At 33.3% G+C, this 11,869-nt stretch overlaps 1 long non-coding RNA gene across 1 annotated transcript; it reads left to right on the forward strand.

The window, feature by feature from the left end:
• The first annotated feature begins 7,077 nt into the window (after window positions 1–7,077).
• Window positions 7,078–9,201, forward strand: LOC147792327 (uncharacterized). The gene is made up of 3 exons (XR_015421282.1): window positions 7,078–7,161; window positions 7,793–7,867; window positions 9,099–9,201. It is a non-coding gene; the product is annotated as an uncharacterized LOC147792327 (long non-coding RNA).
• Window positions 9,202–11,869: the final 2,668 nt, after the last annotated feature.

Raw genomic sequence — 11,869 nt, forward strand, 5'->3', positions numbered from 1 at the left:
AGTCATATCGTTACGCGAACATACCTTAGTCATATCATCACAGGAACGTATCGTAACGTTATCGTTCTATCAATCTATCACAAACCTATCCCTTTCTACCCATAACCTAACCGTATTCTTTCATCAATCTCTCCTATCAATAGGCACTTCAGTATGTAACCTAACCTTAACTTTTCATGAACGTATCTTACTCCTATCGTTACATTTTATTTTGTGCACCCTTTTCGTATCCTTATCTCAAACATAATATTGAACACGTCGTACCGTAATTATTATCATACAATTCACATATTATAACATATACATAACATATAAAAAGCATATCGATCCACAAACAATTCACACATATCAATATATATGACACGTGTAGAACAACGGAGCACGTGTCAACATCAAATAGAACCATGCCGATAGCAAGGCCACTTACCTGATTAGCTTAGGCTGGTGTCACTGATTTATCTTTAAGAAAGTTCAATTTTGTCCTTTGTATCCAAGTCAACCTATATAAACCGTGACATCAATTTCAATTTCAATTCTCTAAATTTTAGAATGGTCCATGTGTTAGACTTGTGGCGTGAACATTGTAGATTTTATGATTAGAGTCTTGGATATATATATATATAATAATATTTTCATTAAATATTTACTTCTTAATCCAACAAATATTATTGGCCAAATTTGCTAATTGATTTTCTTTCCAAAATTTTATTTTCTTTCTATATTTTCTTATTTACTATCTAAGTTTAGTTAAGACGAGTATTGTTGGACTGTATTTCCTCATTTTATTTTAATTCTGGTTTAATATATTTAAGGCCAATTTTTTAATATTGTTGGACTACTAAGGTTACATTGTGATTTATTCAAACTCTTATTGATTCTAATCTAAATAATTGGATAAGAAAAAAAAAAATCTAAATCGATTTAAAATCTTATTGATTCTGAGTGATTTGAACTCAATAAAAAAAATCTAAATTATTAGATAAGGGAAAAAGATATAAATTGATTTTTAATAGATTGATAAACGAAAAAAAAAAAAAAGTCTGAAATATAAAGATGAAATCTCTTTCTAGGGTAGATCTAACTTACAGACAAAATCTGTTATCAAGATAGATATGAGCTTGTAAATCCAGATAGATAATTGATCGTTGATAGAGGTCAAAGCATCAACTTCAAGTACTTCTTAGGTGTTCTTTCCCGGATTGCTCCTCACATCAACCTCTTGACAATTGTTAGATGTTATTCTTTCAAGAATCTCATATGATTTATTGTACATCTTTGATAAATTAATTATATTGGCTAAAGCATCTGCTAATTGTTTATTAGCAACATTCCATCAATGGTAGAAAGTCTCCATTTGGATACAAGTAAAAAGTCTCACTATCCTTGCAAAATTTGAGATATTAATTTTACTAACTCAACAAGCAAATGAACCATATAACTAAGAAAAAAATAAAGACAATACTTAGACCTCGTTTAGAATAGGATGTTTTGCATTTCATTGTTTTAAATCAATTGTATGTGTTTTTATTTTCTCTAAATTTCAGTACTTTGTATTTAAACACGTAAGACCATGACTGTGTTTTCTAGAGAAGAAGTTGCTTTAAGCGTTTTCGAATGTAATAAATGATGTTCAATTTAAGAGTTATATTTCATATTAAAGATGAGCATGAGACGTTAGTAGCAACTCTGAGTATGTGGAAATTTAGGGTCGTTACAATACGTCCAAGTTTTCGTGCGTTCTAAGGGGCATAGTCTGAACATGTATCTAGGACTTCATACATTTCTTGTGATACAGTTCGAACCCTATATTTAAGGTTTCTTACGCTCCAAGCGATGTAATTTGAAACCTACTTCTAAGGTTTCTTATGTTCGAAGCGACGCAATTTGAAAGTCTATGTCTAAAGTTTCTTACATACTAAGCGACATAGTCTGAATACCTATGCCCTACCGTTCATACATTCCATGTGGCATAGTCTTAATCATACTTTTTACATTTCAAACGATGCAATATAAAAACCTACATCCAAGGCTTCTTATGTTTCAAGCAATGTAGTCTGAGTCATAAATATGCTCCACCATGGGAGGTTTAAGGGTTTCTTGAGTTTCTAAGTTCGAGGACCTTTGTCCTTTACTCTTGTGTGGTACCTAGCATTCTTCTTGTCAAAATTGATATAAGGCTTGTGTTGGCCTTTCCTTTTCTTAAGCCCTACTCAAATTACATAAATTATGAACTCATCATAGTAACATGCATGAGCCATTCAGAGTATCGTGAAGTCATAACATGTCCCATGAAAGTTCTAGATGGATCTTATATTTGGTTGGGGTAATTACGGATAATCTTATCCTTCCCTATTAAGCTTTTACTTTAATCCTTATAACCCTAAAATGTTTTAGAACCTTTGAGATTATAATCATTCTTAAGGTCATACTTAAGTTTTTTTAGGTCTTAGAAAACTTCTTAAGCTCATTGCAGAAGTATTTTGATCATTTAACCTATTTTCTTTGTTTAGCTTCTTAACCTCATTCAAACTTGTTGAAACCTCAAATCAACCTTTATGTCCTTATCAATAGATCTTCGTTAGATCCTTCAGTCATTTGGACGGTATTTGAAGTTTGAAATATTTTAAAGAAACCTAGGGGTATTTTTGTAATTTTACCTTTAATTCTTGGTTTAGCCTCTAAACGTGTTTCAATTACTTTGAAACTTTACATAATCCTTGATTATCATGAAATAGACCGAATATAAAATTTAATGGTATTTAGAGGTTACTTGGGTCTTGAGTCAAAGGTAACCGTCATAGGGGCATTTTGGTCATTTTGCATCATTACGTAGTTTAGCTACTTATCTCTATCCAAAACCCCCAAACTTCATGTATACCACTAAAATGTCATATTATGCTCAGTTGTAAAATTTTATAGACAACAGAGTTTTTTATGTTGCTTAAATCTCAAGAAAAACACTCCCTTTAGGTCAACTCATGGCTTTTGGTTATTTTTTTCATCTCCCATTAATGCTTACTAATGGTTTGTACGGAAAACCAAAGGATTCATATGATTATTTCTTAAGAAAAATCTAGCTTAGCTACTTACTTCATCCTTGACGTTCAGGTCCTCGGTTCTCGAGCTTTTAGTATCTGAATTACTCCAAATTTTCTTTGGTATTTCTATCTTTAAGTATTACTTTAGAACCGTACTGAGTTTCTTGAGAACTTATCTGCACTGAGTTTAACTAAAGAAAAAATGAGGCAGGATCAGGTTTGGATCGGTGTTGAACTACCCATACCATTGCCATTTTCTCCAAGGTAGTGGAAGAAGACAAGATTGGCCAGCGTCGACACCTATGAAAATCGATCTTCCCAACCTTGTATAGTGCCCTTCACCTCTTGATTTCTTTATAGAACTTGACGATGGTATTGCAATGAAGATTTAGGGATTGATTTCATACTGTTTAGTGAGTTGTAGATTACGTTACGGCCCTCGAAAGTTTACTGAAAAACTTAAATCTTGCCGAGTTAAAACCTAGAAACTCGTTATGATAAGAATCACATGCCATTTCCCCCGAGGTAGGGGAAGAAGACAAGATTGGCCAGCGTCAACACCTATGAAGATTGATCTTCCCAACCTTGTATAGTGCCCTTCACCTCTTGATTTCTTTATGGAACTTGACAATGGTGTTACAATGAAGATTTAGGGATTGATTTCATACTATTTAGTGAGTTGTAGATTAAGTTACGACCCTCGAAAGTTCACTGAAAAACTTAAATCTTGCCGAGTTCCAAATGGACCTATTGCCAAGAAGATTCAAAAAAATATGTCAACAACAGAATTTTAACCTACTGTGTAGAGAGATCAATTGATTTCAAACTTATCGCATTTGCCACTCAAGCACATCAATATTTTTAGAAAGAACTATTTTTAATTTCATAAATTATTTAAAAGTCAAATGGTTAATTTGACTTATTCTTTTGTAGAGATTAAAGGGGATCGGATATAAATCCCGTCCACAAACGTCTTTTGTCGACAGACTATAAATACCCACGATATGTTATATAAAATTTGGATTGGTGAATGAATGTAGTCCAGATCTCAAATTGAGACGTTTCCCTTACAAATCCGAGCATCATATTTGCCATTTCTATGTTTCAAGCAATTCTTGTGGTCGAATTGCACCCGAGTCATTCAATCAAGCCTTGATCAAGTTCGATTGTGGAGTGACTCAATTTAGAACAAGGTTGAGAAAACATGTTGTTGTTTATATTGATGATATTATAATTTTTTTGAAGATTTTGCTTGAGCATGTGGAGCATGTTAAATTAGTTTTGATTACACATCGAAAAGAGAAATTTAATTTCAATCAGGGTAGTTTTTGCATGGAAAAAGTTCACTCTATTGGCTTCATAGTTGGTAAAAGTAGAGTAGCATTAGACAGAGACAAAGTTAAATTCATCATGAATTTGCCAAACACCAAAAAGTGCACTTAAAGTTCAGAGTTTTCATGAATTAACTAATCTCTATAAGAGATTTATAAATGATTTTAGAACCATAGCTGAACCATTGAATGACTTAGTAAAAAAGAATGTTATTTTTAAATGGGGAGAAATGCAAGAGAATGCATTCAATTTGCTTAGGAAGAAATTAAGCAATGCATCATTATTTCTTTTGCCTAGCTTTTATAAAATATTTGAAATTAGATGTGATGCATGTGGTTTGGTCATAAGTGCTGTTTTAATTCAAGATGGAAAGTCGTTAGTGTATTTTAGTGAAAAACTAAATGGGGCAACATTGAAATACCCTACCTATGATAACGGTTTGTAGTTCATATATTGCATGTGCCCGCAACATTACTTATGGCCTATAGAATTTGTGATCCACTTTGATAAAAAAAACTTAAGTATGTGAAGGGTCTATAAAAGATTTGTGTTTCATAAATTTTTTAATTAAGAAAAGTATGCTTTGTATTCCTAATTGTTCTATAAAAGATTTGTTTTTGAGAGAAGCATACGGTGGTGCATTAATTAATGGGACATCTCAGGATTAATAAAGTTTATAAGATGTTGCATAAACACTTCTTTTGGCCGAAGATGAAGCACGATGTCCATAAGTTTTATAGCAAATGTTTTAAACGCAAAAAAACTAAATCTAGATCATAACCAAACGGATTTTATACTCCTTTGAATGTACGTAACAAACCTTGACTAATATATCTATAAAATTTGTTCTTGGTTTACTACACACTAAAAATAGTAAAGAATGTATTTTTGTTGTGGTAGATATATTTATTAAAATGAGTCAAAATGGTTGATGCAAAGCATGCTGCTGACTTATTCTTTAAGAAATAGTTTATGGATGTAATACACTTCATTTGCTCCCTATTCCTTCTAATTTCCTTCTAATATTTTTGTGAGTGAAGCATGCAGATTTGATCCAAACATTTCAAAAGGAGGGGAAGGAAAGAAGGTGATGAATTTCCTTCCTATTCCTTTTCATTTCCTTCTAATATTTTTGTGAGTGAAACATTTCAAGAGAAGGTGAAGGAACTATTTCTTCTAATTTCCTTCTAACTTCTAATTTCCTTCTCATATCGTTGTGAGTGAAACATTTTAAAAGGAGGTGAATTTTAAAAGGAGGTGAAGGAAAAAACGGGATGAATTTGCTTCCTATTCCTTCTATCCTTTTGAAGAGGGAAAGATGATAAGATCAAGCAGTAACCACTCAAGCACATCAATAGTTGTAGAAAAAACTATTTTTAATTTCATAAATTATTTAAAAGTCAAATGGTCAATTTTACTTATTTTATTGTTTTGTGGAGATTAAAGGGGATCGGGAATAAATCCCGTCCACAAACGTCTTTTGTCGGGAGACTATAAATACCTACAATATGTTATGTAAAATTCAGATTGGTGGATGAATGTAATCCATATCTCAAATTGAGACGTTTCCCTTAGAAATTCGAGCATCATATTTTCCATTTCTAAGTTTTAGGCAATTCTTGTGGTCTAATTGCACCCGAGCCATTCAATCAAGCCTTGATCAAGTTCGATTGTGGAGTGACTCAATTTAGAACAAGGTTTTCAAATCTTGCTTCTAGATCTTCGATCATAAGAGGTAATCTAATTCTAGCCTTATCTCTTGGTTGATCCAAATTTCGTATAAGAAGGTATAAATTACTTTGATTCAAGGGTTCTTGCTTCAACAAAAGCTTGGATCGTTGGGCTGAGAATTAGGGTTGCCTTATCACGTTATTAGTCTGGCTAAACACTTTTATCTCTAGATTCCTTCATGAGATTTCTTTCTTATCTTTTTCTCGAGCTTAAGAAATAACTTTGGAAGGATAAATTCTTGTATGTTCCCTAAATCTTATCTTTTTCTCGAGCTTAAGAAAAATTTTGGAAGGATAAATTATTGTATGTTCCCCAAATTCCCTGATTCTTTTTCTTGATAGAATATTCATTTTATCGCAGATTTTTTAAGTTATTGGGAAACTCGATAGAGAGCTCTTCAGCCCTCGACTTCTTTATAAAACCTTCTTTTCTCATCCCTACGAAGTTCATGGTACCCTTGGATTGAAGCCTAATGAACCGCCGTTGATGAATTTGGAGTTTTCCTCAAATCCATAAACAAAAGACTCAATTTTTTTTTTTTTTTTGTTCCCCTTAAATTTTAATTTTAAGTGCTCAGCAATCGATTGGAACTTATTTAGAGGGACAACATTGCCCATTGCACCAATTGGATTTTTTGAACTTGAATTGGGTAATGGTGTGTTTCGGCTCGAGCTGTGAAATCCTTCCTCTATCTTAGTGTGGATAGTTTAAAGAAAAAATGGTTAACCACATTCCTTAGATTCAGAAGTTAAGAAATGTAATAGCGAAAAGTAAATAAAGAAATAAACAAATAAAAAAAAACTTTATAAAAAATAGTTAAAATAATAATAATAATAAATAAATTAATTAATTAAAATTAGAATTTAAAAAAAAAAAAAAAAAAATCATTCCCCACCTCTCTCCACTAACCCTCTTCCCTTCCCACAATTATCTCTCCTCGACCCATCCCACCTGCCAAAAGAAAAAGAAAGAAACAGAAAAACAACAATGGTCAGATCTGAGAAGAAGCACAATGGCTTTCAGTAGATTGCAGATTTAGAGATTTTTGTCAGTTATTACGGTAAAATATTTCCTTTTCCTTTATAATTATGGTGATAAGAAATTAATTGAGGATCAAATCTTGTTTCCTATCTTAACAGTCTGTAATAATCAAATCCCATATACAATCATTAGATTTTTGTTTTGTTAGCATTTTAATTATACGATAAGGTTATAACTTGATTCAATAAAATTTTAGGTGGCAAATCTATAAACTAAAAGATCCAGTCTGTACTTAACATTGACCAGTAATATCTGTTTATACAATTGAAAAACCTATTTACAGAATGAAAAGGATTAGAGAGAGAGAGGGAGATTGAGGAAAGATTTGTTAAACACTATTTAACAATAAAACGAAATATAAGCTCCTTTCAATTTTAAAACCTATTTACAGAATGAAAAAGATGAGAGAGAGAGGGAGGGAGATTAAGGAAAAATTTGTTAAACACTATTTAACAATAAAACGAAATATCAAAAGGAGTGAGCTCCTTCCAATTTTGTGTAACAGAAAACATCACAATTTTTATTGGAGGACAGTGAGATTCTTTAAATTTTGTCTAACAGAAAGATCTGAATTTTACTATTGGTCAATGTAAATTAGGGAAATAATTTTATAGAGTTCAAATTGAAACTGATGTCATGAGCTCATATAGGTTGACTCGGATTTCAAAGGACGGAATTGAACTTTCATTAAAGATATATTTGTGACAACGACTTAGGCTATCCAGGTAAGTGACCTTACTATCGGCATGGTTATATTTGATGTTGACACGTGCCCTGTGGTTCTGTACGTGTCATATATATTGATATGTGTGAATTGTCTGTGGATCGATATGCTTCCTATATGTTATGTTATGTTATGTTATAATATGTGGTTTGTATGATAATAATTATGGTACGATGTGCTCAAGGATATGTTTAAGATAGGGTACGAGAAGGATGCACAAAACGAAATGTAACGATAGGAGAGATTGATGAAAGAATACGGTTAGGTTACGGGTAGAAAGGGATAGGTTTGTGATAGATTGATAGAACGATAGCGTTAGGGTACGTTCTTGTGACGATATGACTAAGGTACGTCACGTAATGATATGTCCGTGATAGGTATTAGAACGTTAAGGCTATGGTAAGTTAGAGAACGATATGACTATGAAGTGTTTACGTTATGACTTGGTTATGATATGATACATTGTATGCTAGATTATTGTGCTTAAGTACGAAATCATGTGAACGTGAATGTATGTTATTTATGTTGCTTAGTTGATGTTATATGAATGCATGTGACGATGTGTGACCCTTGTACGATTATGGCTTGTTGTATGAGTATTGGAATGTAACTGAATGAATTGTATGACATGAAATACGGTAAATTGCATGATACATAACCCCGCTAGGAATATGTATGATATGTAACAGAATGAGAATGAGAATGACATGTAAGCATGAAAACGTGACACGGGGTTATGTTCATTAAATGATGACTGTAGGACTAGTGGGACCTCATGCATATTGTGTGATCATGCATTAGGGGGGATACCCCTATCCCATCACGAGGGTACGGACGCGTACATCCAAATGGCAGGACAACGATCGTTATGCCCTGCATAGCGCTGCCGTGACGGTTTTAGTTTTAACGGGTCCCGGTGGGCCCCTAGAGCATGCCCACCGGCTAGGGACAGTGGTCCAGCGGTGTGCGAACTAGCTGGTGAGCTCATACTCACACGTATGGGCTACGTGTAGAGTATATGGTACACGTCCACGATTACCTGTTAGGATTACACCGTAGGGAAAATGAAACGAAATGAAACGAAAAAGAAACGAAATGAAACGAAATGGAACGAAACGAAAGATAGGTCCCATCATTTTATTGCATGTGATTGTTGCATTTAACCCCAATAGTGGGGCCACTTACTGAGTATTTCTTTAAATACTCAAGCCATGTGCTACTACATTTTTCAGGTTAAGGCAAGGCATTCCTGTACGGCTGACGACGGCATCGCAACTCGAGATCATGGCACATGCATAGGATAGTGGTATTCATTTTCTTAGACTTAGGATAGAATAGGATGTTTTAAACTTAAATGCTTATTTATTTTATTTGGGGTCTTTTGTTGTGTATTTTAAAGATGTTTTCGAAACATGTAAGCCCATGGCTGTGTTTTTAAGTTAAAGGTTATGTTTTATGGAATTTAAATGAAGTCTTCCGCATTCAATGTTTATGGTAGGTATACAGTAGCGACCTTAAATTAAGTAGAAAATTTCGGGTCGTTACAAGAAACATATTATATAAAACGTTAGAAATTAAGGATTTGGCTCGTTAAAAAAATTTCTAGTGCCCCCTTTGAAAGAAGAAAGCGTACCGATTTGTCAACGGGCGGGTCGACCTCCGTGGGAGGCGGATGTGAGCCATCGAGGTGGGTATCTTCAGACGGTGATGATATCGTGTCAACATGAAACCTAGAAACCTTGAAATTGAGAACCTCTCTTCATCATCAACAAGGGTCTGCTTGGTTCTTTTCATTCATTGTTTCTCCTTTTATATGAGTTGAATGAAATTACAGTCCTACCCCTTTCATTTTCCTACCAAACCAACTTGTTTATTGAATTGGAAAGCCTTTGACTCCGGCTTACACACACGCGCTTGAATCATTCAACTCTAATATCGAAATCACTTACTGAATATTTTTTTAAATACTTAAGCTACGTGCTACTTCTATTTTATGTTAAAACAAGTCATTCATTTATGGCGGACGACGACATCGCAACTCGAGACCATGACACATGCATAGGGTAGTCGCATTTATTTTTCTTAAACTCAGGTTAGAATATGATGTTTTTAATTTAATCGTTCATTTATTTTATTTAGTTCTTTTTGGTGTCGTTTTAAAGATTTTTTCGAACACGTAAGTTCATGGTTGTGTTTTAAGATGAAGGTTATGTTTTATGAAAGTTGAAATGAAGTATTTCTGTATTCAATGTTCACGATATGTGTACAATAGCGGCCTTAGATTAAGTAGAAAATTTCTCATCGTTGTACTGAGATATTAAACATTGTTGATAAAAAATAATATAAAATAACTATTAAGAGGATTAGGGAGTATTAATTATTTTTTTATATAAAATTCTTAAAATATTTTAAAATAGAAACTCCCGTTTGACTTTTCAATTAATTTTTTACACTTGTAAAGATTAAAAGAAAAAAAATAAGAGGCAGATGTAGTTAACACAAGTCCAATTGCATTTGGAATTGAGCGTTTACATTTAACTACCATTTTAAATTGTCCCTATCATCACTACCATTTTAAATGGTCCCTATCATCCCGTTATTTGTGGGAATGTTTATTATTAATTTTAAGAATTTCTAAATTAAATATTCTCTTGATTGTTCCTCCTCATCTTTTTTATTCATTCATGAAAGAGTGTCTTTAAATGCCAATGTTGAGTATTCAAAGTTGAACCCAAATACTAATTTTGTGATTTAGATTTTGTTGAACTCAATCAATAAATAAATTCACTCAAACCGAACTAATTTGAAAACAAAAAGTATTTCCTCACATCCCATGGCAAATTCATTTGAATTTTCTCCTTTACAAATTCAAGGGTTTACGCCGGTTCGTGTTAAATTTCTAGTCTCACCTAATTTTTGAATCTATTGTCCATCGTCTAATGATTTCATTGCTATAGATCAAGTGTAGGTCGAAATAGTTAAAGGTTGGTATTGTCTAACCATGGTGTCACAAAAGTGAGAAGTTTTCTAGTTCTAACCAAATATTAAAAGGGATTTATTCAAGACTATTCATAGATAGCAATACAGATAACTAAGTTGACTAAGAGGGGGAAAGACTTTTAAGTGGAATCAAGCATGTTAAAAGAGTTTCCAAGAAGTGGTTGGTGATGGCACAATACTCACTAAACTTAATTGCACTAAGAATTTGGTGATTTAAAATAATGCTTCAAAGAGAGGTTTGAATTGTGTATTCGTGTAGAACGAAAGAGTCATTGTCTTTGCATCGCGACAATTGAAGGACTGTGAACGTAATTATCTGGTGTTTTCTCTGAAGATATGGAGGTATTGTGGAAACATACAAGTATATATAGATCATACGAGTCTAAAGTACCTATTTATCCAAAAGGCGTTAAATATGTAGCAACGAAGATGGTTTGAGTTGGTGAAGGATTATAACATAGATATTATGCCACCTTGGCATTCACTAAAGCTCTGAGTTGTGAAACGACTCATTCATCAGTAGTGCTTATAAGACAGACGAGAATCTAGTACGTTTTAAATTAGCTTAAATAGAGGTTAAGGTCAGGCAAGGATGACCCAGCTAGCTTAGATGATAATTCATTCGACTCTAAAGCAGAAAGTCGCTATAGCTTAGAGAGAAGATCCTTTATTTGCTAAGGTTATCCGCCCACAAGAGTTTGAATGAGCAGAGACTTGGGGTGGCAAAATCGTATGTGCGTCCCTAATGACAATGAGATCAAAAGGGAAATTCAATATGAAGCCCATGAGAAAACCTATAAGAATCATCCGGGAGCTACAAAGATGTATCAGGATTCGAAGACATGCTAATGGTTGCCTGGGATGAATAAAATATTGCAAAATACATCAGTAAGTGCCTAACGTTTCAATAAGTCTAGGCATTAAGGCAGAAGCCTCCTGGATTGCTACTACTTCTAAACGTGCCTCAATGAAAATAGAAAAATGTACCTATGAACTTCGTTAC

This window comes from Cucurbita pepo, chromosome 6 (assembly GCF_057944985.1).
Source record: "Cucurbita pepo subsp. pepo isolate OVF chromosome 6, ASM5794498v1, whole genome shotgun sequence".
Classification (NCBI taxonomy): Eukaryota; Viridiplantae; Streptophyta; class Magnoliopsida; order Cucurbitales; family Cucurbitaceae; genus Cucurbita; species Cucurbita pepo.